A 24426-nucleotide genomic window follows, 5' to 3' on the forward strand; every position below is an offset into this window, starting at 1 on the left:
AGAAGCACAGTGAGGGGGTAATAGTGTAATATGAGGGGTAGAAGCACAGTGAGGGGTAAATAGTGTAATATGAGGGGTAGAAGCACAGTGAGGGGGTAATAGTGTAATATGAGGGGTAGAAGCACAGTGAGGGGGTAATAGTGTAATATGAGGAGGTAGAAGCACAATGAGGGGTAAATAGTGTAATATGAGGAGGTAGAAGCACAGTGAGGGGGTAATAGTGTAATATGAGGGGTAGAAGCACAGTGAGGGGGTAATAGTGTAATATGAGGAGGTAGAAGCACAATGAGGGGTAAATAGTGTAATATGAGGGGTAGAAGCACAGTGAGGGGTAATAGTGTAATATGAGGGGTAGAAGCACAGTGAGGGGGTAATAGTGTAATATGAGGGGTAGAAGCACAGTGAGGGGTAAATAGTGTAATATGAGGAGGTAGAAGCACAGTGAGGGGGTAATAGTGTAATATGAGGGGGTAGAAGCACAGTGAGGGGGTAATAGTGTAATATGAGGGGTAGAAGCACAGTGAGGGGGTAATAGTGTAATATGAGGGGTAGAAGCACAGTGAGGGGGTAATAGTGTAATATGAGGGGTAGAAGCACAGTGAGGGGGTAATAGTGTAATATGAGGAGGTAGAAGCACAGTGAGGGGGTAATAGTGTAATATGAGGGGGTAGAAGCACAGTGAGGGGGTAATAGTGTAATATGAGGGGGTAGAAGCACAGTGAGGGGGTAATAGTGTAGTATGAGGGGTAGAAGCACAGTGAGGGGGTAATAGTGTAATATGAGGAGGTAGAAGCACAGTGAGGGGGTAATAGTGTAATATGAGGGGTAGAAGCACAGTGAGGGGGTAATAGTGTAATATGAGGGGGTAGAAGCACAGTGAGGGGGTAATAGTGTAATATGAGGGGTAGAAGCACAGTGAGGGGGTAATAGTGTAATATGAGGAGTAGAAGCACAGTGAGGGGTAATAGTGTAATATGAGGAGTAGAAGCACAGTGAGGGGTAATAGTGTAATATGAGGGGTAGAAGCACAGTGAGGGGGTAATAGTGTAATATGAGAGGTAGAAGCACAGTGAGGGGGTAATAGTGTAATATGAGGGGTAGAAGCACAGTGAGGGGGTAATAGTGTAATATGAGGAGGTAGAAGCACAGTGAGGGGGTAATAGTGTAATATGAGGGGTAGAAGCACAGTGAGGGGTAAATAGTGTAATATGAGGGGGTAGAAGCACAGTGAGGGGGTAATAGTGTAATATGAGGAGGTAGAAGCACAGTGAGGGGGTAATAGTGTAATATGAGGAGGTAGAAGCACAGTGAGGGGGTAATAGTGTAATATGAGGGGTAGAAGCACAGTGAGGGGTAATAGTGTAATATGAGGGGTAGAAGCACAGTGAGGGGGTAATAGTGTAATATGAGGGGGTAGAAGCACAGTGAGGGGGTAATAGTGTAATATGAGGGGTAGAAGCACAGTGAGGGGTAATAGTGTAATATGAGGGGGTAGAAGCACAGTGAGGGGTAATAGTGTAATATGAGGGGGTAGAAGCACAGTGAGGGGTAATAGTGTAATATGAGGGGTAGAAGCACAGTGAGGGGGTAATAGTGTAATATGAGGGGTAGAAGCACAGTGAGGGGGTAAATAGTGTAATATGAGGAGTAGAAGCACAGTGAGGGGGTAATAGTGTAATATGAGGGGGTAGAAGCACAGTGAGGGGGTAATAGTGTAATATGAGGAGGTAGAAGCACAGTGAGGGGGTAATAGTGTAATATGAGGGGTAGAAGCACAGTGAGGGGGTAATAGTGTAATATGAGGGGGTAGAAGCACAGTGAGGGGGTAATAGTGTAATATGAGGGGGTAGAAGCACAGTGAGGGGGTAATAGTGTAATATGAGGGGTAGAAGCACAGTGAGGGGGTAATAGTGTAATATGAGGGGGGTAGAAGCACAGTGAGGGGGTAATAGTGTAATATGAGGGGTAGAAGCACAGTGAGGGGGTAATAGTGTAATATGAGGGGTAGAAGCACAGTGAGGGGGTAATAGTGTAATATGAGGGGGTAGAGGCACAGTGAGGGGGTAATAGTGTAATATGAGGAGGTAGAATCACAGTGAGGGGGTAATAGTGTAATATGAGGGGTAGAAGCACAGTGAGGGGGTAATAGTGTAATATGAGGAATAGAAGCACAGTGAGGGGTAATAGTGTAATATGAGGGGTAGAAGCACAGTGAGGGGGTAATAGTGTAATATGAGGAGGTAGAAGCACAGTGAGGGGTAATAGTGTGATATGAGGGGGTAGAAGCACAGTGATGGGGTAATAGTGTAATATGAGGGGTAGAACATACTTGCCAACATTTTTTTTTTTTCTTCCGGGAGATGCCGGCTGGGACGTGGGCGTGCAGGGGGCGGGGCTGCGAAATCGCGTCATTTTGGCCCCGCCCCCGTGACGGAATGACGCAAATCGCGTCATTTTACAGTGGGGGCGGGGCTAAACGCCGCGATTCCGGGTGAATCGCGGCGTTTAAACTAAATTTTTCCCCCTTCCTATCAGGGAGATTGCCACACTCGTCCGGGAGACTCTCGCAAAATGCGGGAGTCTCCCGGACAATGCGGGAGAGTTGGCAAGTATGGGGTAGAAGCACAGTGAGGGGGTAATAGTGTAATATGAGGGAGTAGAAGCACAGTGAGGGGGTAATAGTGTAATATGAGGGGGTAGAAGCACAGTGAGGGGGTAATAGTGTAATATGAGGGGTAGAAGCACAGTGAGGGGTAATAGTGTAATATGAGGAGTAGAAGCACAGTGAGGGGGTAATAGTGTAATATGAGGGGGTAGAAGCACAGTGAGGGGGTAATAGTGTAATATGAGGAGGTAGAAGCACAGTGAGGGGGTAATAGTGTAATATGAGGGTGTAGAAGCACAGTGATGGGGTAATAGTGTAATATGAGGGGTAGAAGCACAGTGAGGGGGTAATAGTGTAATATGAGGGGGTAGAAGCACAGTGAGGGGGTAATAGTGTAATATGAGGAGGTAGAAGCACAGTGAGGGGGTAATCGTGTAATATGAGGGGTAGAAGCACAGTGAGGGGGTAATAGTGTAATATGAGGAGGTAGAAGCACAGTGAGGGGGGTAATAGTGTGATATGAGGAGTAGAAGCACAGTGAGGGGGTAATAGTGTAATATGAGGAGGTAGAAGCACAGTGAGGGGGTAATAGTGTAATATGAGGGGGTAGAAGCACAGTGAGGGGGTAATAGTGTAATATGAGGGGTAGAAGCACAGTGAGGAGGTAATAGTGTAATATGAGGAGGTAGAAGCACAGTGAGGGGGTAATAGTGTAATATGAGGAGGTAGAAGCACAGTGAGGGGGTAATAGTGTAATATGAGGGGGTAGAAGCACAGTGAGGGGGTAAATAGTGTAATATGAGGGGGTAGAAGCACAGTGAGGGGGTAATAGTGTAATATGAGGGGTAGAAGCACAGTGAAGGATAATCAGTGTAATATGAGGGGGTAGAAGCACAGTGAGTGGTAATAGTGTAATATGAGGGGGTAGAAGCACAGTAAGGGGTAAATAGTGTAATATGAGGAGGTAGACGCACAGTGAGGGGTAATAGTGTAATATGAGGGGGGTAGAAGCACAGTGAGGGGGTAATAGTGTAATATGAGGGGGTAGAAGTACAGTGAGGGGGTAATAGTGTAATATGAGGGGGTAGAAGCACAGTAAGGGGTAAATAGTGTAATATGAGGGGTAGAAGCACAGTGAGGGGTAAATAGTGTAATATGAGGAGGTAGAAGCACAGTGAGGGGGTAATAGTGTAATATGAGGGGTAGAAGCACAGTGAGGGGGTAATAGTGTAATATGAGGGGTAGAAGCACAGTGAGGGGGTAATAGTGTAATATGAGGGGGTAGAAGCACAGTGAGAGGGTAATAGTGTAATATGAGGGGGTAGAAGCACAGTGAGGGGGTAATAGTGTAATATGAGGAGGTAGAAGCACAGTGAGGGGTAAATAGTGTAATATGAGGGGGTAGAAGCACAGTGAGGGGGTAATAGTGTAATATGAGGGGGTAGAAGCACAGTGAGGGGGTAATAGTGTAATATGAGGGGTAGAAGCACAGTGAGGGGGTAATAGTGTAATATGAGGGGGGTAGAAGCACAGTGAGGGGGTAATAGTGTAATATGAGGGGTAGAAGCACAGTGAGGGGGTAATAGTGTAATATGAGGGGTAGAAGCACAGTGAGGGGGTAATAGTGTAATATGAGGGGGTAGAGGCACAGTGAGGGGGTAATAGTGTAATATGAGGAGGTAGAATCACAGTGAGGGGGTAATAGTGTAATATGAGGGGTAGAAGCACAGTGAGGGGGTAATAGTGTAATATGAGGAATAGAAGCACAGTGAGGGGTAATAGTGTAATATGAGGGGTAGAAGCACAGTGAGGGGGTAATAGTGTAATATGAGGAGGTAGAAGCACAGTGAGGGGTAATAGTGTGATATGAGGGGGTAGAAGCACAGTGATGGGGTAATAGTGTAATATGAGGGGTAGAAGCACAGTGAGGGGGTAATAGTGTAATATGAGGGAGTAGAAGCACAGTGAGGGGGTAATAGTGTAATATGAGGGGGTAGAAGCACAGTGAGGGGGTAATAGTGTAATATGAGGGGTAGAAGCACAGTGAGGGGTAATAGTGTAATATGAGGAGTAGAAGCACAGTGAGGGGGTAATAGTGTAATATGAGGGGGTAGAAGCACAGTGAGGGGGTAATAGTGTAATATGAGGAGGTAGAAGCACAGTGAGGGGGTAATAGTGTAATATGAGGGTGTAGAAGCATAGTGATGGGGTAATAGTGTAATATGAGGGGTAGAAGCACAGTGAGGGGGTAATAGTGTAATATGAGGGGGTAGAAGCACAGTGAGGGGGTAATAGTGTAATATGAGGAGGTAGAAGCACAGTGAGGGGGTAATCGTGTAATATGAGGGGTAGAAGCACAGTGAGGGGGTAATAGTGTAATATGAGGAGGTAGAAGCACAGTGAGGGGGGTAATAGTGTGATATGAGGAGTAGAAGCACAGTGAGGGGGTAATAGTGTAATATGAGGAGGTAGAAGCACAGTGAGGGGGTAATAGTGTAATATGAGGGGGTAGAAGCACAGTGAGGGGGTAATAGTGTAATATGAGGGGTAGAAGCACAGTGAGGAGGTAATAGTGTAATATGAGGAGGTAGAAGCACAGTGAGGGGGTAATAGTGTAATATGAGGAGGTAGAAGCACAGTGAGGGGGTAATAGTGTAATATGAGGGGGTAGAAGCACAGTGAGGGGGTAAATAGTGTAATATGAGGGGGTAGAAGCACAGTGAGGGGGTAATAGTGTAATATGAGGGGTAGAAGCACAGTGAAGGATAATCAGTGTAATATGAGGGGGTAGAAGCACAGTGAGTGGTAATAGTGTAATATGAGGGGGTAGAAGCACAGTAAGGGGTAAATAGTGTAATATGAGGAGGTAGACGCACAGTGAGGGGTAATAGTGTAATATGAGGGGGGTAGAAGCACAGTGAGGGGGTAATAGTGTAATATGAGGGGGTAGAAGTACAGTGAGGGGGTAATAGTGTAATATGAGGGGGTAGAAGCACAGTAAGGGGTAAATAGTGTAATATGAGGGGTAGAAGCACAGTGAGGGGTAAATAGTGTAATATGAGGAGGTAGAAGCACAGTGAGGGGGTAATAGTGTAATATGAGGGGTAGAAGCACAGTGAGGGGGTAATAGTGTAATATGAGGGGTAGAAGCACAGTGAGGGGGTAATAGTGTAATATGAGGGGGTAGAAGCACAGTGAGAGGGTAATAGTGTAATATGAGGGGGTAGAAGCACAGTGAGGGGGTAATAGTGTAATATGAGGAGGTAGAAGCACAGTGAGGGGTAAATAGTGTAATATGAGGGGGTAGAAGCACAGTGAGGGGGTAATAGTGTAATATGAGGAGGTAGAAGCACAGTGAGGGGTAAATAGTGTAATATGAGGGGGTAGAAGCACAGTGAGGGGGTAATAGTGTAATATGAGGGGTAGAAGCACAGTGAGGGGTAAATAGTGTGATATGAGGGGTAGAAGCAGAGTGAGGGGTAAATAGTGTAATATGAGGGGGTAGAAGCACAGTGAGGGGGTAATAGTGTAATATGAGGGGTAGAAGCACAGTGAGGGGTAAATAGTGTAATATGAGGGGGTAGAAGCACAGTGAGGGGGTAATAGTGTAATATGAGGGGTAGAAGCACAGTGAGGGGGTAATAGTGTAATATGAGGAGGTAGAAGCACAGTGAGGGGGTAATAGTGTAATATGAGGAGGTAGAAGCACAGTGAGGGGTAAATAGTGTAATATGAGGGGTAGAAGCACAGTGAGGGGTAAATAGTGTAATATGAGGGGTAGAAGCACAGTGAGGGGTAATAGTGTAATATGAGGGGGTAGAAGCACGGTGAGGGGGTAATAGTGTAATATGAGGGGTAGAAGCACAGTGAGGGGTAAATAGTGTAATATGAGGGGTAGAAGCACAGTGAGGGGTAATAGTGTAATATGAGGGGGTAGAAGCACAGTGAGGGGGGAATAGTGTAATATGAGGAGGTAGAAGCACAGTGAGGGGGTAATAGTGTAATATGAGGGGTAGAAGCACAGTGATGGGGTAATAGTGTAATATGAGGGTAGAAGCACAGTGAGGGGGGAATAGTGTAATATGAGGAGGTAGAAGCACAGTGAGGGGGTAATAGTGTAATATGAGGGGGTAGAAGCACAGTGAGGGGGTAATAGTGTAATATGAGGGGTAGAAGCACAGTGAGGGGGTAATAGTGTAATATGAGGAGGTAGAAGCACAGTGAGGGGGTAATAGTGTAATATGAGGAGGTAGAAGCACAGTGAGGGGTAAATAGTGTAATATGAGGGGTAGAAGCACAGTGAGGGGTAAATAGTGTTATATGATGGGTAGAAGCACAGTGAGGGGTAATAGTGTAATATGAGGGGGTAGAAGCACAGTGAGGGGGTAATAGTGTAATATGAGGGGTAGAAGCACAGTGAGGGGTAAATAGTGTAATATGAGGGGTAGAAGCACAGTGAGGGGTAATAGTGTAATATGAGGGGGTAGAAGCACAGTGAGGGAGGAATAGTGTAATATGAGGAGGTAGAAGCACAGTGAGGGGTAAATAGTGTAATATGAGGGGTAGAAGCACAGTGAGGGGTAATAGTGTAATATGAGGGGGTAGAAGCACAGTGAGGGGGTAATAGTGTAATATGAGGGGTAGAAGCACAGTGAGGGGTAATAGTGTAATATGAGGGGGTAGAAGCACAGTGAGGGGGTAATAGTGTAATATGAGGGGGTAGAAGCACAGTGAGGGGGTAATAGTGTAATATGAGGAGGTAGAAGCACAGTGAGGGGGTAATAGTGTAATATGAGGGGTAGAAGCACAGTGATGGGGTAATAGTGTAATATGAGGGGTAGAAGCACAGTGAGGGGGTAATAGTGTAATATGAGGAGGTAGAAGCACAGTGAGGGGGTAATAGTGTAATATGAGGGGTAGAAGCACAGTGATGGGGTAATAGTGTAATATGAGGGGTAGAAGCACAGTGAGGGGGTAATAGTGTAATATGAGGGAGTAGAAGCACAGTGAGGGGGTAATAGTGTAATATGAGGAGGTAGAAGCACAGTGAGGGGTAACAGTGTAATATGAGGGGGTAGAAGCACAGTGAGGGGGTAATAGTGTAATATGAGGGGGTAGAAGCACAGTGAGGGGGTAATAGTGTAATATGAGGGGGTAGAAGCACAGTGAGGGGTAATAGTGTAATATGAGGGGTAGAAGCACAGTGAGGGGTAAATAGTGTAATATGAGGGGTAGAAGCACAGTGAGGGGTAAATAGTGTAATATGAGGGGGTAGAAGCACAGTGAGGTGGTAATAGTGTAATATGAGGGGGTAGAAGCACAGTGAGGGGGTAATAGTGTAATATGAGGGGTAGAAGCACAGTGAGGGGGTAATAGTGTAATATGAGGGGGTAGAAGCACAGTGAGGGGGTAATAGTGTAATATGAGGAGGTAGAAGCACAGTGAGGGGGTAATAGTGTAATATGAGGGGTTAGAAGCACAGTGAGGGGGTAATAGTGTAATATGAGGGGTAGAAGCACAGTGAGGGGGTAATAGTGTAATATGAGGAGGTAGAAGCACAGTGAGGGGGTAATAGTGTAATATGAGGGGTAGAAGCACAGTGAGGGGGTAATAGTGTAATATGAGGAGGTAGAAGCACAGTGAGGGGGTAATAGTGTAATATGAGGGGTAGAAGCACAGTGAGGGGGTAATAGTGTAATATGAGGGGGTCGAAGCACAGTGAGGGGGTAATAGTGTAATATGAGGGGGTAGAAGCACAGTGAGGGGGTAATAGTGTAATATGAGGGGTAGAAGCACAGTGAGGGGGTAATAGTGTAATATGAGGGGTAGAAGCACTGTGAGGGGGTAATAGTGTAATATGAGGGGTAGAAGCACAGTGAGGGGGTAATAGTGTAATATGAGGGGGTAGAAGCACAGTGAGGGGTAAATAGTGTAATATGAGGGGGTAGAAGCACAGTGAGGGGGTAATAGTGTAATATGAGGGGGTAGAAGCACAGTGAGGGGGTAATAGTGTAATATGAGGAGGTAGAAGCACAGTGAGGGGGTAATAGTGTAATATGAGTGGTAGAAGCACAGTGAGGGGGTAATAGTGTAATATGAGGGGGTAGAAGCACAGTGAGGGGGTAATAGTGTAATATGAGGGGTAGAAGCACAGTGAGGGGGTAATAGTGTAATATGAGGGGTAGAAGCACAGTGAGGGGGTAATAGTGTAATATGAGGAGGTAGAAGCACAGTGAGGGGGTAATAGTGTAATATGAGGGGGTAGAAGCACAGTGAGGGGGTAATAGTGTAATATGAGGGGGTAGAAGCACAGTGAGGGGGTAATAGTGTAATATGAGAGGTAGAAGCACAGTGAGGGGGTAATAGTGTAATATGAGGGGTAGAAGCACAGTGAGGGGGTAATAGTGTAATATGAGGGGGTAGAAGCACAGTGAGGGGGGTAATAGTGTAATATGAATGGTAGAAGCACAGTGAGGGGGTAAGTGTAATATGAGGGGAGTAGAAGCACAGTGAGGGGTAAATAGTGTAATATGAGGAGTAGAAGCACAGTGAGGGGGTAATAGTGTAATATGAGGGGGTAGAAGCACAGTGAGGGGGTAATAGTGTAATATGAAGGGTAGAAGCACAGTGAGGGGGTAATAGTGTAATATGAGGAGGTAGAAGCACAGTGAGGGGGTAATAGTGTAATATGAGGGGGTAGAAGCACAGTGAGGGGGTAATAGTGTAATATGAGGGGTAGAAGCACAGTGAGGGGGTAATAGTGTAATATGAGGAGGTAGAAGCACAGTGAGGGGTAAATAGTGTAATATGAGGGGGTAGAAGCACAGTGAGGGGGTAATAGTGTAATATGAGGGGTAGAAGCACAGTGAGGGGGTAATAGTGTAATATGAGGGGTAGAAGCACAGTGAGGGGGTAATAGTGTAATATGAGGGGGTAGAAGCACAGTGAGGGGGTAATAGTGTAATATGAGGGGGTAGAAGCACAGTGAAGGGGTAATAGTGTAATATGAGGGGGTAGAAGCACAGTGAGGGGGTAATAGTGTAATATGAGGGGTAGAAGCACAGTGAGGGGGTAATAGTGTAATATGAGGGGGTAGAAGCACAGTGAGGGGGTAATAGTGTAATATGAGGGGGTAGAAGCACAGTGAGGGGGTAATAGTGTAATATGAGGGGTAGAAGCACAGTGAGGGGGTAATAGTGTAATATGAGGGGTAGAAGCACAGTGAGGGGGTAAGTGTAATATGAGGGGTAGAAGCACAGTGAGGGGTAAATAGTGTAATATGAGGGGAGTAGAAGCACAGTGAGGGGTAAATAGTGTAATATGAGGAATAGAAGCACAGTGAGGGGTAAATAGTGTAATATGAGGAGTAGAAGCACAGTGAGGGGGTAATAGTGTAATATGAGGGGGTAGAAGCACAGTGAGGGGGTAATAGTGTAATATGAGGGGGTAGAAGCACAGTGAAGGGGTAATAGTGTAATATGAGGGGGTAGAAGCACAGTGAGGGGGTAATAGTGTAATATGAGGGGTAGAAGCACAGTGAGGGGGTAATAGTGTAATATGAGGGGGTAGAAGCACAGTGAGGGGGTAATAGTGTAATATGAGGGGGTAGAAGCACAGTGAGGGGGTAATAGTGTAATATGAGGGGTAGAAGCACAGTGAGAGGGTAATAGTGTAATATGAGGGGTAGAAGCACAGTGAGGGGGTAAGTGTAATATGAGGGGTAGAAGCACAGTGAGGGGTAAATAGTGTAATATGAGGGGAGTAGAAGCACAGTGAGGGGTAAATAGTGTAATATGAGGAATAGAAGCACAGTGAGGGGTAAATAGTGTAATATGAGGAGTAGAAGCACAGTGAGGGGGTAATAGTGTAATATGAGGGGGTAGAAGCACAGTGAGGGGGTAATAGTGTAATATGAGGGGGTAGAAGCACAGTGAGGGGGTAATAGTGTAATATGAGGGGTAGAAGCACAGTGAGGGGGTAATAGTGTAATATGAGGAGGTAGAAGCACAGTGAGGGGGTAATAGTGTAATATGAGGAGGTAGAAGCACAGTGAGGGGGTAATAGTGTAATATGAGGGGGTAGAAGCACAGTGAGGGGGTAATAGTGTAATATGAGGGGTAGAAGCACAGTGAGGGGGTAATAGTGTAATATGAGGAGGTAGAAGCACAGTGAGGGCGTAATAGTGTAATATGAGGGGGTAGAAGCACAGTGAGGGGGTAATAGTGTAATATGAGGGGGTAGAAGCACAGTGAGGGGGTAATAGTGTAATATGAGGAGGTAGAAGCACAGTGATGGGGTAATAGTGTAATATGAGGGACAGAAGCACAGTGAGGGGTAAATAGTGTGATATGAGGAGGTAGAAGCACAGTGAGGGGGTAATAGTGTAATATGAGGGGTAGAAGCACAGTGAGGGGGTAATAGTGTAATATGAGGGGTAGAAGCACAGTGAGGGGGTAATAGTGTAATATGAGGGGTAGAAGCACAGTGAGGGGGTAATAGTGTAATATGAGGGGTAGAAGCACAGTGAGGGGGTAATAGTGTAATATGAGGAGGTAGAAGCACAGTGAGGGGGTAATAGTGTAATATGAGGGGGTAGAAGCACAGTGAGGGGGTAATAGTGTAATATGAGGGGTAGAAGCACATTGAGGGGGTAATAGTGTAATATGAGGAGGTAGAAGCACAGTGAGGGGGTAATAGTGTAATATGAGGGGTAGAAGCACAGTGAGGGGGTAATAGTGTAATATGAGGGGTAGAAGCACAGTGAGGGGTAATAGTGTAATATGAGGAGGTAGAAGCACAGTGAGGGGGTAATAGTGTAATATGAGGGGGTAGAAGCACAGTGAGGGGGTAATAGTGTAATATGAGGGGTAGAAGCACAGTGAAGGGGTAATAGTGTAATATGAGGGGTAGAAGCACAGTGAGGGGTAATAGTGTAATATGAGGGGTAGAAGCACAGTGAGGGGGTAATAGTGTAATATGAGGGGTAGAAGCACAGTGAGGGGGTAATAATGTAATATGAGGGGGTAGAAGCACAGTGAGGGGGTAATAGTGTAATATGAGGGGTAGAAGCACAGTGAGGGGGTAATAGTGTATTATGAGGGGTAGAAGCACAGTGAGGGGGCAATAGTGTAATATGAGGGGTAGAAGCACAGTGAGGGGGTAATAGTGTAATATGAGGAGGTAGAAGCACAGTGAGGGGGTAATAGTGTAATATGAGGAGTAGAAGCACAGTGATGGGTAAATAGTGTAATATGAGGGGGTAGAAGCACAGTGAGGGGGTAATAGTGTAATATGGGGGGTAGAAGCACAGTGAGAGGGTAATAGTGTAATATGAGGGGGTAGAAGCACAGTGAGGGGGTAATAGTGTAATATGAGGGGTAGAAGCACAGTGAGGGGGTAATAGTGTAATATGAGGGGTAGAAGCACAGTGAGGGGGTAATAGTGTAATATGAGGGGTAGAAGCACAGTGAGGGGGCAATAGTGTAATATGAGGGGTAGAAGCACAGTGAGGGGGTAATAGTGTAATATGAGGTAGAAGCACAGTGAGGGGGTAATAGTGTAATATGAGGAGTAGAAGCACAGTGAGGGGTAAATAGTGTAATATGAGGGGTAGAAGCACAGTGAGGGGGTAAATAGTGTAATATGAGGGGTAGAAGCACAGTGAGGGGGTAATAGTGTAATATGAGGAGGTAGAAGCACAGTGAGGGGGTAATAGTGTAATATGAGGGGGTAGAAGCACAGTGAGGGGGTAATAGTGTAATATGAGGGGTAGAAGCACAGTGAGGGGGTAATAGTGTAATATGAGGGGGTAGAAGCACAGTGAGGGGGTAATAGTGTAATATGAGGGGTAGAAGCACAGTGAGGGGGTAATTGTGTAATATGAGGGGTAGAAGCACAGTGAGGGGGTAATAGTGTAATATGAGGGGGTAGAAGCACAGTGAGGGGGTAATAGTGTAATATGAGGGGTAGAAGCACAGTGATGGGGTAATAGTGTAATATGAGGGGTAGAAGCACAGTGATGGGGTAATAGTGTAATATGAGGAGGTAGAAGCACAGTGAGGGGGTAATAGTGTAATATGAGGGGTAGAAGCACAGTGATGGGGTAATAGTGTAATATGAGGAGGTAGAAGCACAGTGAGGGGGTAATAGTGTAATATGAGGGGTAGAAGCACAGTGAGGGGGCAATAGTGTAATATGAGGGGTAGAAGCACAGTGAGGGGGTAATAGTGTAGTATGAGGGGTAGAAGCACAGTGAGGGGGCAATAGTGTAATATGAGGGGTAGAAGCACAGTGAGGGGGTAATAGTGTAATATGAGGTAGAAGCACAGTGAGGGGGTAATAGTGTAATATGAGGAGTAGAAGCACAGTGAGGGGTAAATAGTGTAATATGAGGGGTAGAAGCACAGTGAGGGGGTAAATAGTGTAATATGAGGGGTAGAAGCACAGTGAGGGGGTAATAGTGTAATATGAGGAGGTAGAAGCACAGTGAGGGGGTAATAGTGTAATATGAGGGGGTAGAAGCACAGTGAGGGGGTAATAGTGTAATATGAGGGGTAGAAGCACAGTGAGGGGGTAATAGTGTAATATGAGGGGGTAGAAGCACAGTGAGGGGGTAATAGTGTAATATGAGGGGTAGAAGCACAGTGATGGGGTAATAGTGTAATATGAGGGGTAGAAGCACAGTGATGGGGTAATAGTGTAATATGAGGAGGTAGAAGCACAGTGAGGGGGTAATAGTGTAATATGAGGGGTAGAAGCACAGTGATGGGGTAATAGTGTAATATGAGGAGGTAGAAGCACAGTGAGGGGGTAATAGTGTAATATGAGGGGTAGAAGCACAGTGAGGGGGCAATAGTGTAATATGAGGGGTAGAAGCACAGTGAGGGGGTAATAGTGTAGTATGAGGGGTAGAAGCACAGTGAGGGGGCAATAGTGTAATATGAGGGGTAGAAGCACAGTGAGGGGGTAATAGTGTAATATGAGGTAGAAGCACAGTGAGGGGTAATAGTGTAATATGAGGGGTAGAAGCACAGAGAGGGGGTAATAGTGTAATATGAGGGGTAGAAGCACAGTGAGGGGGTAATAGTGTAATATGAGGAGTAGAAGCACAGTGAGGGGGTAATAGTGTAATATGAGGAGTAGAAGCACAGTGAGGGGTAAATAGTGTAATATGAGGGGTAAGCACAGTGAGGGGGTAAATAGTGTAATATGAGGGGTAGAAGCACAGTGAGGGGGTAATAGTGTAATATGAGGAGGTAGAAGCACAGTGAGGGGGTAATAGTGTAATATGAGGGGGTAGAAGCACAGTGAGGGGGTAATAGTGTAATATGAGGGGTAGAAGCACAGTGAGGGGGTAATAGTGTAATATGAGGGGTAGAAGCACAGTGAGGGGGTAATAGTGTAATATGAGGGGTAGAAGCACAGTGAGGGGGTAATAGTGTAATATGAGGGGTAGAAGCACAGTGAGGGGGTAATAGTGTAATATGAGGGGGTAGAAGCACAGTGAGGGGGTAATAGTGTAATATGAGGGGTAGAAGCACAGTGAGGGGGGAAATTGTGTAATATGAGGGGTAGAAGCACAGTGAGGGGGTAATAGTGTAATATGAGGGGGTAGAAGCACAGTGAGGGGGTAATAGTGTAATATGAGGGGTAGAAGCACAGTGATGGGGTAATAGTGTAATATGAGGGGTAGAAGCACAGTGATGGGGTAATAGTGTAATATGAGGAGGTAGAAGCACAGTGAGGGGGTAATAGTGTAATATGAGGGGTAGAAGCACAGTGAGGGGGTAATAGTGTAATATGAGGGGTAGAAGCACAGTGAGGGGTAATAGTGTAATATGAGGAGGTAGAAGCACCGTGAGGGGGTAATAGTGTAATATGAGGGGTAGAAGCACAGTGAGGGGGTAATAGTGTAATATGAGGGGTAGAAGCACAGTGAGGGGGTAATAGTGTAATATGAGGGGTAGAAGCACAGTGAGGGGGTAATAGTGTAATATGAGGGGTAGAAGCACAGTGAGGGGGTAATAGTGTAATATGAGGAGGTAGAAGCACAGTGAGGGGGTAATAGTGTAATATGAGGAGGTAGAAGCACAGTGAGGGGGTAATAGTGTAATATGAGGGGGTAGAAGCACAGTGAGGGGGTAATAGTGTAATATGAGGGGTAGAAGCACAGTGAGGGGGTAATAGTGTAATATGAGGAGGTAGAAGCACAGTGAGGGGGTAATAGTGTAATATGAGGGGGTAGAAGCACAGTGAGGGGGTAATAGTGTAATATGAGGGGGTAGAAGCACAGTGAGGGGGTAATAGTGTAATATGAGGAGGTAGAAGCACAGTGATGGGGTAATAGTGTAATATGAGGGACAGAAGCACAGTGAGGGGTAAATAGTGTGATATGAGGAGGTAGAAGCACAGTGAGGGGGTAATAGTGTAATATGAGGGGTAGAAGCACAGTGAGGGGGTAATAGTGTAATATGAGGGGTAGAAGCACAGTGAGGGGGTAATAGTGTAATATGAGGGGTAGAAGCACAGTGAGGGGTAATAGTGTAATATGAGGGGTAGAAGCACAGTGAGGGGGTAATAGTGTAATATGAGGGGTAGAAACACAGTGAGGGGGTAATAGTGTAATATGAGGAGGTAGAAGCACAGTGAGGGGGTAATAGTGTAATATGAGGGGGTAGAAGCACAGTGAGGGGGTAATAGTGTAATATGAGGGGGTAGAAGCACAGTGAGGGGGTAATAGTGTAATATGAGGGGGTAGAAGCACAGTGAGGGGGTAATTGTGTAATATGAGGGGTAGAAGCACAGTGAGGGGGTAATAGTGTAATATGAGGGGGTAGAAGCACAGTGAGGGGGTAATAGTGTAATATGAGGGGTAGAAGCACAGTGATGGGGTAATAGTGTAATATGAGGGGTAGAAGCACAGTGATGGGGTAATAGTGTAATATGAGGAGGTAGAAGCACAGTGAGGGGGTAATAGTGTAATATGAGGGGTAGAAGCACAGTGAGGGGGTAATAGTGTAATATGAGGGGTAGAAGCACAGTGAGGGGTAATAGTGTAATATGAGGAGGTAGAAGCACAGTGAGGGGGTAATAGTGTAATATGAGGGGTAGAAGCACAGTGAGGGGGTAATAGTGTAATATGAGGGGTAGAAGCACAGTGAGGGGGTAATAGTGTAATATGAGGGGGTAGAAGCACAGTGAGGGGGTAATAGTGTAATATGAGGAGGTAGAAGCACAGTGAGGGGGTAATAGTGTAATATGAGGGGTAGAAGCACAGTGAGGGGGCAATAGTGTAATATGAGGGGTAGAAGCACAGTGAGGGGGCAATAGTGTAATATGAGGGGTAGAAGCAAAGTGAGGGGGTAATAGTGTAATATGAGGAGGTAGAAGCACAGTGAGGGGGTAATAGTGTAATATGAGGAGTAGAAGCACAGTGAGGGGTAAATAGTGTAATATGAGGGGGTAGAAGCACAGTGAAGGGGTAATAGTGTAATATGAGGGGTAGAAGCACAGTGAGGGGGTAATAGTGTAATATGAGGGGTAGAAGCAGTGAGGGGGTAATAGTGTAATATGAGGGGGTAGAAGCACAGTGAGGGGGTAATAGTGTAATATGAGGGGGTAGAAGCACAGTGAGGGGGTAATAGTGTTATATGAGGGGTAGAAGCACAGTGAGGGGGTAATAGTGTAATATGAGGGGTAGAAGCACAGTGAGGGGGTAATAGTGTAATATGAGGGGTAGAAGCACAGTGAGGGGGCAATAGTGTAATATGAGGGGTAGAAGCACAGTGAGGGGGTAATAGTGTAATATGAGGAGGTAGAAGCACAGTGAGGGGTATATAGTGTAATATGAGGGGTAGAAGCACAGTGAGGTAGTAAATAGTGTAATATGAGGGGTAGAAGCACAGTGAGGGGGTAATAGTGTATTATGAGGAGGTAGAAGCACAGTGAGGGGGTAATAGTGTAATATGAGGGGGTAGAAGCACAGTGAGGGGGTAATAGTGTAATATGAGGGGTAGAAGCACAGTGAGGGGGTAATAGTGTAATATGAGGAGGTAGAAGCACAGTGAGGGGGTAATAGTGTAATATGAGGAGGTAGAAGCACAGTGAGGGGGTAATAGTGTAATATGAGGGGGTAGAAGCACAGTGAGGGGGTAATAGTGTAATATGAGGGGTAGAAGCACAGTGAGGGGGTAATAGTGTAATATGAGGGGTAGAAGCACAGTGAGGGGGTAATAGTGTAATATGAGGGGGTAGAAGCACAGTGAGGGGGTAATAGTGTAATATGAGGGGGTAGAAGCACAGTGAGGGGGTAATAGTGTGATATGAGGGGTAGAAGCACAGTGAGGGGGTAATAGTGTAATATGAGGGGTAGAAGCACAGTGAGGGGGTAATAGTGTAATATGAGGGGGTAGAAGCACAGTGAGGGGGTAATAGTGTAATATGAGGAGGTAGAAGCACAGTGAGGGGGTAATAGTGTAATATGAGGGGTAGAAGCACAGTGAGGGGGTAATAGTGTAATATGAGGGGGTAGAAGCACAGTGAGGGGGTAATAGTGTAATATGAGGGGTAGAAGCACAGTGAGGGGGTAATAGTGTAATATGAGGGGTAGAAGCACAGTGAGGGGGTAATAGTGTAATATGAGGGGTAGAAGCACAGTGAGGGGGCAATAGTGTAAGATGAGGGGTAGAAGCACAGTGAGGGGGTAATAGTGTAATATGAGGAGGTAGAAGCACAGTGAGGGGGTAATAGTGTAATATGAGGGGTAGAAGCACAGTGAGGGGGTAAATAGTGTAATATGAGGGGTAGAAGCACAGTGAGGGGGTAATAGTGTAATATGAGGAGGTAGAAGCACAGTGAGGGGGTAATAGTGTAATATGAGGGGGTAGAAGCACAGTGAGGGGGTAATAGTGTAATATGAGGGGTAGAAGCACAGTGAGGGGGTAATAGTGTAATATGAGGGGTAGAAGCACAGTGAGGGGGTAATAGTGTAATATGAGGAGGTAGAAGCACAGTGAGGGGGTAATAGTGTAATATGAGGGGTAGAAGCACAGTGAGGGGGTAATAGTGTAATATGAGGGGGTAGAAGCACAGTGAGGGGTAATAGTGTAATATGAGGAGGTAGAAGCACAGTGAGGGGGTAATAGTGTAATATGAGGGGTAGAAGCACAGTGAGGGGGTAATAGTGTAATATGAGGGGTAGAAGCACAGTGAGGGGGTAATAGTGTAATATGAGGGGTAGAAGCACAGTGAGGGGGTAATAGTGTAATATGAGGGGGTAGAAGCACAGTGAGGGGGTAATAGTGTAATATGAGGGGGTAGAAGCACAGTGAGGGGGTAATAGTGTAATATGAGGGGTAGAAGCACAGTGAGGGGGTAATAGTGTAATATGAGGGGTAGAAGCACAGTGAGGGGGTAATAGTGTAATATGAGGGGTAGAAGCACAGTGAGGGGGTAATAGTGTAATATGAGGGGGTAGAAGCACAGTGATGGGGTAATAGTGTAATATGAGGAGGTAGAAGCACAGTGAGGGGGTAATAGTGTAATATGAGGAGGTAGAAGCACAGTGAGGGGGTAAATAGTGTAATATGAGGGGTAGAAGCACAGTGAGGGGGTAATAGTGTAATATGAGGAGGTAGAAGCACAGTGAGGGGGTAATAGTGTAATATGAGGGGGTAGAAGCACAGTGAGGGGGTAATAGTGTAATATGAGGGGTAGAAGCACAGTGAGGGGGTAATAGTGTAATATGAGGGGTAGAAGCACAGTGAGGGGGTAATAGTGTAATATGAGGGGTAGAAGCACAGTGAGGGGGTAATAGTGTAATATGAGGGGGCTCAGCTCCCCTCTCTCTCACTAGGGGCACGGGGGGCTCAGCTCCCCTCTCTCTCACTAGGGGCACGGGGGGCTCAGCTCCCCTCTCTCTCACTAGGGGCACGGGGGGCTCAGCTCCCCTCTCTCTCACTAGGGGCACGGGGGTCTCAGCTCCCCTCTCTCTCACTAGGGGCACGAGGGGGCTCAGCTCCCCTCTCTCTCACTAGGGGCACGAGGGGGCTCAGCTCCCCTCTCTCTCACTAGGGGCACGGGGGGCTCAGCTCCCCTCTCTCACTAGGGGCACGGGGGGCTCAGCTCCCCTCTCTCTCTCACTAGGGGCACGGGGGGCTCAGCTCCCCTCTCTCTCACTAGGGGCACGGGGGCTCAGCTCCCCTCTCTCTCACTAGGGGCACGGGGGGCTCAGCTTCCCTCTCTCTCACTAGGGGCACGGGGGGCTCAGCTCCCCTCTCTCTCACTAGGGGCACGGGGGGCTCAGCTCCCCTCTCTCTCACTAGGGGCACGGGGGGCTCAGCTCCCCTCTCTCTCACTAGGGGCACGGGGGGCTCAGCTCCCCTCTCTCTCACTAGGGGCACGGGGGGCTCAGCTTCCCTCTCTTTCACTAGGGGCACGGGGGGCTCAGCTTCCCTCTCTCTCACTAGGGGCACGGGGGGCTCAGCTCCCCTCTCTCTCACTACAGGCACTCAGCTCCCCTCTCTCTCACTAGGGGCACGGGGGCTCAGATTCCCTCCCTCTCACTAGGGGCACGGGGGGCTCAGCTCCCCTCCCTCTCACTAGGGGCACGGGGGGCTCAGCTCCCCTCCCTCTCACTAGGGGCACGGGGGGCTCAGCTCCCCTCTCTCTCACTAGGGGCACGGGGGGCTCAGCTCCCCTCTCTCTCACTAGGGGCACGGGGGGCTCAGCTCCCCTCTCTCTCACTAGGGGCACGGGGGGGGCTCAGCTCCCCTCTCTCTCACTAGGGGCACGGGGGGCTCAGCTCCCCTCTCTTTTACTAGGGGCACGGGGGGCTCAGCTCCCCTCTCTCTCACTAGGGGCACGGGGGGCTCAGCTCCCCTCTCTCTCACTAGGGGCACGGGGGGCTCAGCTCCCCTCTCTCTCACTAGGGGCACGGGGGCTCAGCTCCCCTCTCTCTCACTAGGGGCACGGGGGCTCAGCTCCCCTCTCTCTCACTAGGGGCACGGGGGCTCAGCTCCCCTCTCTCTCACTACGGGCACTCAGCTCCCCTCTCTCACTAGGGGCACGGGGGCTCAGATTCTCTCCCTCTCACTAGGGGCACGGGGGGCTCAGCTCCCCTCTCTCTCACTAGGGGCACGGGGGGCTCAGCTCCCCTCTCTTTTACTAGGGGCACGGGGGGCTCAGCTCCCCTCTCTCTCACTAGGGGCACGGGGGGCTCAGCTCCCCTCTCTCTCATTAGGGGCACGGGGGGCTCAGCTCCCCTCTCTCTCACTAGGGGCACGGGGGCTCAGCTCCCCTCTCTCTCACTAGGGGCACGGGGGCTCAGCTCCCCTCTCTCTCACTAGGGGCACGGGGGCTCAGCTCCCCTCTCTCTCACTACGGGCACTCAGCTCCCCTCTCTCACTAGGGGCACGGGGGCTCAGATTCTCTCCCTCTCACTAGGGGCACGGGGGGCTCAGCTCCCCTCTCTTTTACTAGGGGCACGGGGGGCTCAGCTCCCCTCTCTCTCACTAGGGTCACGGGGGGCTCAGCTCCCCTCTCTTTTACTAGGGGCACGGGGGGCTCAGCTCCCCTCTCTCTCACTAGGGGCACGGGGGGCTCAGCTCCCCTCTCTCTCACTAGGGGCACGGGGGGCTCAGCTCCCCTCTCTCTCACTAGGGGCACGGGGGGCTCAGCTCCCCTCTCTCTCACTACGGGCACTCAGCTCCCCTCTCTCACTAGGGGCACGGGGGCTCAGATTCTCTCCCTCTCACTACGGGCACGGGGGCTCAGCTTCCCTCTCTCTCATACAATTACTGTTCATCATTTGACGTGCTGAAGACTCTTGGCCAGAAATCCCTCCGATTTCGACAAGAGGATGCAAGGATGCTTTACGTCACAATCACGTCCCCAGACGGGAGCACATGTCTGCATGTTAGGGTTTTATTTACACAGAGCTGCTACGCATGACGCATAATTATACATGAAGCAACATCAGATAATATAATAAAGTGCAAAGACATAAAAGAGGTGCATCACAATTCTGCAGAGTAAGGGATGGTAGGACAGCTTCCCACCCCCAGACACACTCCCCCATACTGCCTTCCCACACACCAGTGTTACTCATCTCCATATACAGATCTTCCCAGCACTCAGTGCCCAGGTGTAAACCCCCCCCCCCAAACATTGTTCCTCAGCCCCCCTTCACCAATTACACTCACCTTCAATGGAGATGACATGCTCTCGGATTTGATTCTGCAGTGCCAAGTCATCTACCCGCTCAATGAGATCATAAATGGCGTAAATATTGGGGTGCACAGACTCAAAACGCTGAATTTCTGCCCTAATAGCCACGGAGTTGGACAAGACATAAGGAGGTGCTCCAGCTGCCTGGGGTGCTGCCACTTGTCCAGAGCCAAATTGGGGTCCTGTCCCAAATTGGGATGAGACAGAGGCACCGGAGACGGACACCTGGGAAGTGAGGGAAGACTTATATACATAAAAAATATTCACACACTGCCTTAAGTGTACCATCTAATCGAGACCACATCAGTAACAATGAAGAGCATGCCTCAGATCGATTCTATTCTGGCAAACAACACAAACAGTATTGAGAGGTGATATTATCTCTTATAACAAGCTTAATTTATTGGATTTGGAGCTTGCCTCCATTTCTTGAAAGCAACCTTTAGTTCCTTCTGGGATTTTAAGTATGCCTCAGATTGATCCATCTTTATTTTTTTTGGTATAAGAGATAATATCACCTCTCAATACTGTTTGTGTTGTTTGCCAGAATAGAATCGATCTGAGGCATGCTCTTCATTGTTTTGAGATAACATAGCCCATGCTGCATCTAGCCTGTTTTTAAATTGTAGTGAGAAAGCCAATCCCGTGGGAAAGTGCCACTGCCTATGGCTCCCCAGGTTTGGACCTGGGATTAGTCTCTAGTTTAAACCAGATAGGTGCGTGATTGTCACTCACCGGACTGTGAGTGCTTCTTCCCGTATGTTTAGGAACCGTGGCCGTCCACCATCCTTAGGGTCTGCGCATGCGCAGCCCTTTCAAACCCTTCAGTACCTGTTCCCTTTAACTTAATTGTCAGATCAGGCAACACTCCCTATATTAAGCACCTGTGGTCAATACCACGTGGCCTGATCTTGGAGTCTCATTCCCCATGAGCCTCTGAAGGTGTTCCTGTGTTTCCTCGTGTATTCAGCGCTGCTGATTCCTGTGGTTTCCAAACCACTTCTATCCCTGTGGTTTCCAGACCACTTCAACCCTCCTGTGTTTCATCGTGACTGTTAGCTGATTCCTATCCGCTGCCTCCGTGCACTACAGTCTTCAGACCACTTCAACTCTACTGTGTTTCATCGTGACTGTTAGCTGATTCCTATCCGCTGCCTCCGTGCACTACAGTCTTCAGACCACTTCAACTCTACTGTGTTTCATCGTGACTGTTAGCTGATTCCTATCCGCTGCCTCCGTGCACTACAGTCTTCAGACCACTTCAACTCTACTGTGTTTCATCGTGACTGTTAGCTGATTCCTATCTGCTGCCTCCGTGCACTACAGTCTTCCAACCACTTCAACTCTCCTGTGTTTCATCGTGACTGTTTGGCTGATTCCTATTGGCTGCCTCCGTGCGCTTCAGTCTTCAGCTCATATCAACTCTCCCGTGTTTTCCTCGAGATGCTACTACTGATTCCTATCCGCTGCTCTCCGTGCTCAACTGTTCCAGCTCAGCTCTGCTCTCCCGTGTTCCAGCACTAGGTAGAGAACTGAAACCTCCATATCACAAACATAACAATGAGTTCAGTGTACTCCAATAGCCTCCACAGCCACCAGATCTCAATCCAATAGGGCACATATGGGATGTGGTGGAACATGAGATTCGCAGCATTAATATGCAGCTGACGAATCTGAAGGTACCCGGTAAAAGAAATGTGTATATATATATATATATATATATATATATATATATATATATATATTAGAACACTATATTAAAGCAGCAATATTTAATGTAATAATGTGCACATAAATGAATGTGGCAGGCTATAAGAAAAATGCTGGTATTTACCATTTCTCCTTGGCTTGTCTCTTTAGGCTGCTATTAATGATCATGATAATAATCATTAATAAATAATCATTAATAAAGGACTATTTGAAGCATGCTTAAAACATTCTTAACATGCTAATTAAAGAAAAAAGAAACTTCTATGTGGTATTGCTGCTTTAAAGATTTGTTCCACGAAATATCGTATCTTTATTAAATGGAGAGTGGGAGACACTATACGTGATCATCCTACAGAAGGCTTTTAGTGCCGGATCCTATATGCATGCTCAGAAGAGAGGGGCCTTCTGAAGGATGGACCAGTAACGCCAATCCCATAGATCACTCCTGCTTTGATCCATTACAATTAAGGGTAATGTGCAACACTTTTGAAGTTTAGAGGCTAGAGGGATGCACATGAGGTCCTTGAAGTGTATGAGGTTGCCCTGGTCTAAAAAGTTACGCAATAAATCTAATCATCTAAACATTAAAAACAGCACAGAGAGGTGAACTGGTGTGAGAAGACTTCAGTGTCACATGCACCTTAGTATAAAACTAAGTTCATACATCCAGCTTGTTTATAAATAGAAGCAGAACAAGGCCAAACATGAAAAATGTCAGTGTTTGTATGTTATTATAAAGCAACAAATTTTGAACAAAGCATCTACACAGCGAAATGAACTATTTAAAACATGCTGTTTTAAAAGTAAACAAACAAGTAATGTTCCTTTAAGAAACAAAAATAGACACAAAGCAATTGATATCCTTTGGACCACTTTCAATAAAATCGCAATGCCAAGATTTCACAAAGCTTCCAGTGTGCCACCCAGTGGCAGATCAAGACGATTTTAGGCTCTGGTAAGTACTCTAGCAATGGCGCTCTGTAATCTTCTATACCTTCATTTTTCTGTGCTGTGCACCTGATCACACCAACATAGTCAAAGTTACTCCCCTTACTTCTCAATATAGGCATTGCTATTGTCCAGTCTATTCTGCTAATTTTCACACAGGGGCAAACCTTTGCAACATTCCTGCAATTACATGCATTAACCACTGGGCGCGTAAAGAGGCTCTAACCAACTAGAGATCATGGCGTTGGATGTCGTCTCAACCATACTTATCATCAATCAGCTATTTATATAGCGCCACTAAATCCACAGAGCTGTACAGAGAACTCACAAACATCAGTCCCTGGTCCATTGTGCAATATGATGTAGCACATACCCTTGTGTTTCAAACTCCCATTGTCCTATAGATTGTAAGCTTGCGAGCAGGGTTCTCTTACCCAGCCTCGGACTGGCCTGCCGGCCAGCCGGGCTATACACCGGTAGGCCCGGCCGCGATTAAGCCCCGCCCCCTCCACTTTTAGGGCGGAGCTTATGGGGAAGATCCGACTTGTGGCGGCGGCGGCGACACTTCTGTAACAAATACACTACCGCACAGGTGCAGAGAGCGACTCTCTGCATCTGCGTGGTAGTACACACAGGCGGCCAAACAACTTTTCATTTAATTTATTTAGTTAGGATAGTTCCTGGGTATTGCACTAGATATAGGACCACACAAACCACAATATTAGGATAATTTGCCAGTAATTTCAGCAGCCATAGCACCTTGTGTGATCAATATTATAGTGTCCACTCTGTATTAACCCACTGGCTCCCAGCATCCTTTGTCCATCTTAATGTATTGCTCTGTATTAGCCCTTTGACTCTATTCACTCTTCTTATACCTTTGTATGACCCCTTGTAACATTCAATAGCATTGAAAGGTTATCATCATCCAAGTGGAG

The sequence above is a fragment of the Mixophyes fleayi genome, unplaced genomic scaffold (genome assembly GCF_038048845.1).
Source record: "Mixophyes fleayi isolate aMixFle1 unplaced genomic scaffold, aMixFle1.hap1 Scaffold_29, whole genome shotgun sequence".
Taxonomy (NCBI): domain Eukaryota; kingdom Metazoa; phylum Chordata; class Amphibia; order Anura; family Limnodynastidae; genus Mixophyes; species Mixophyes fleayi.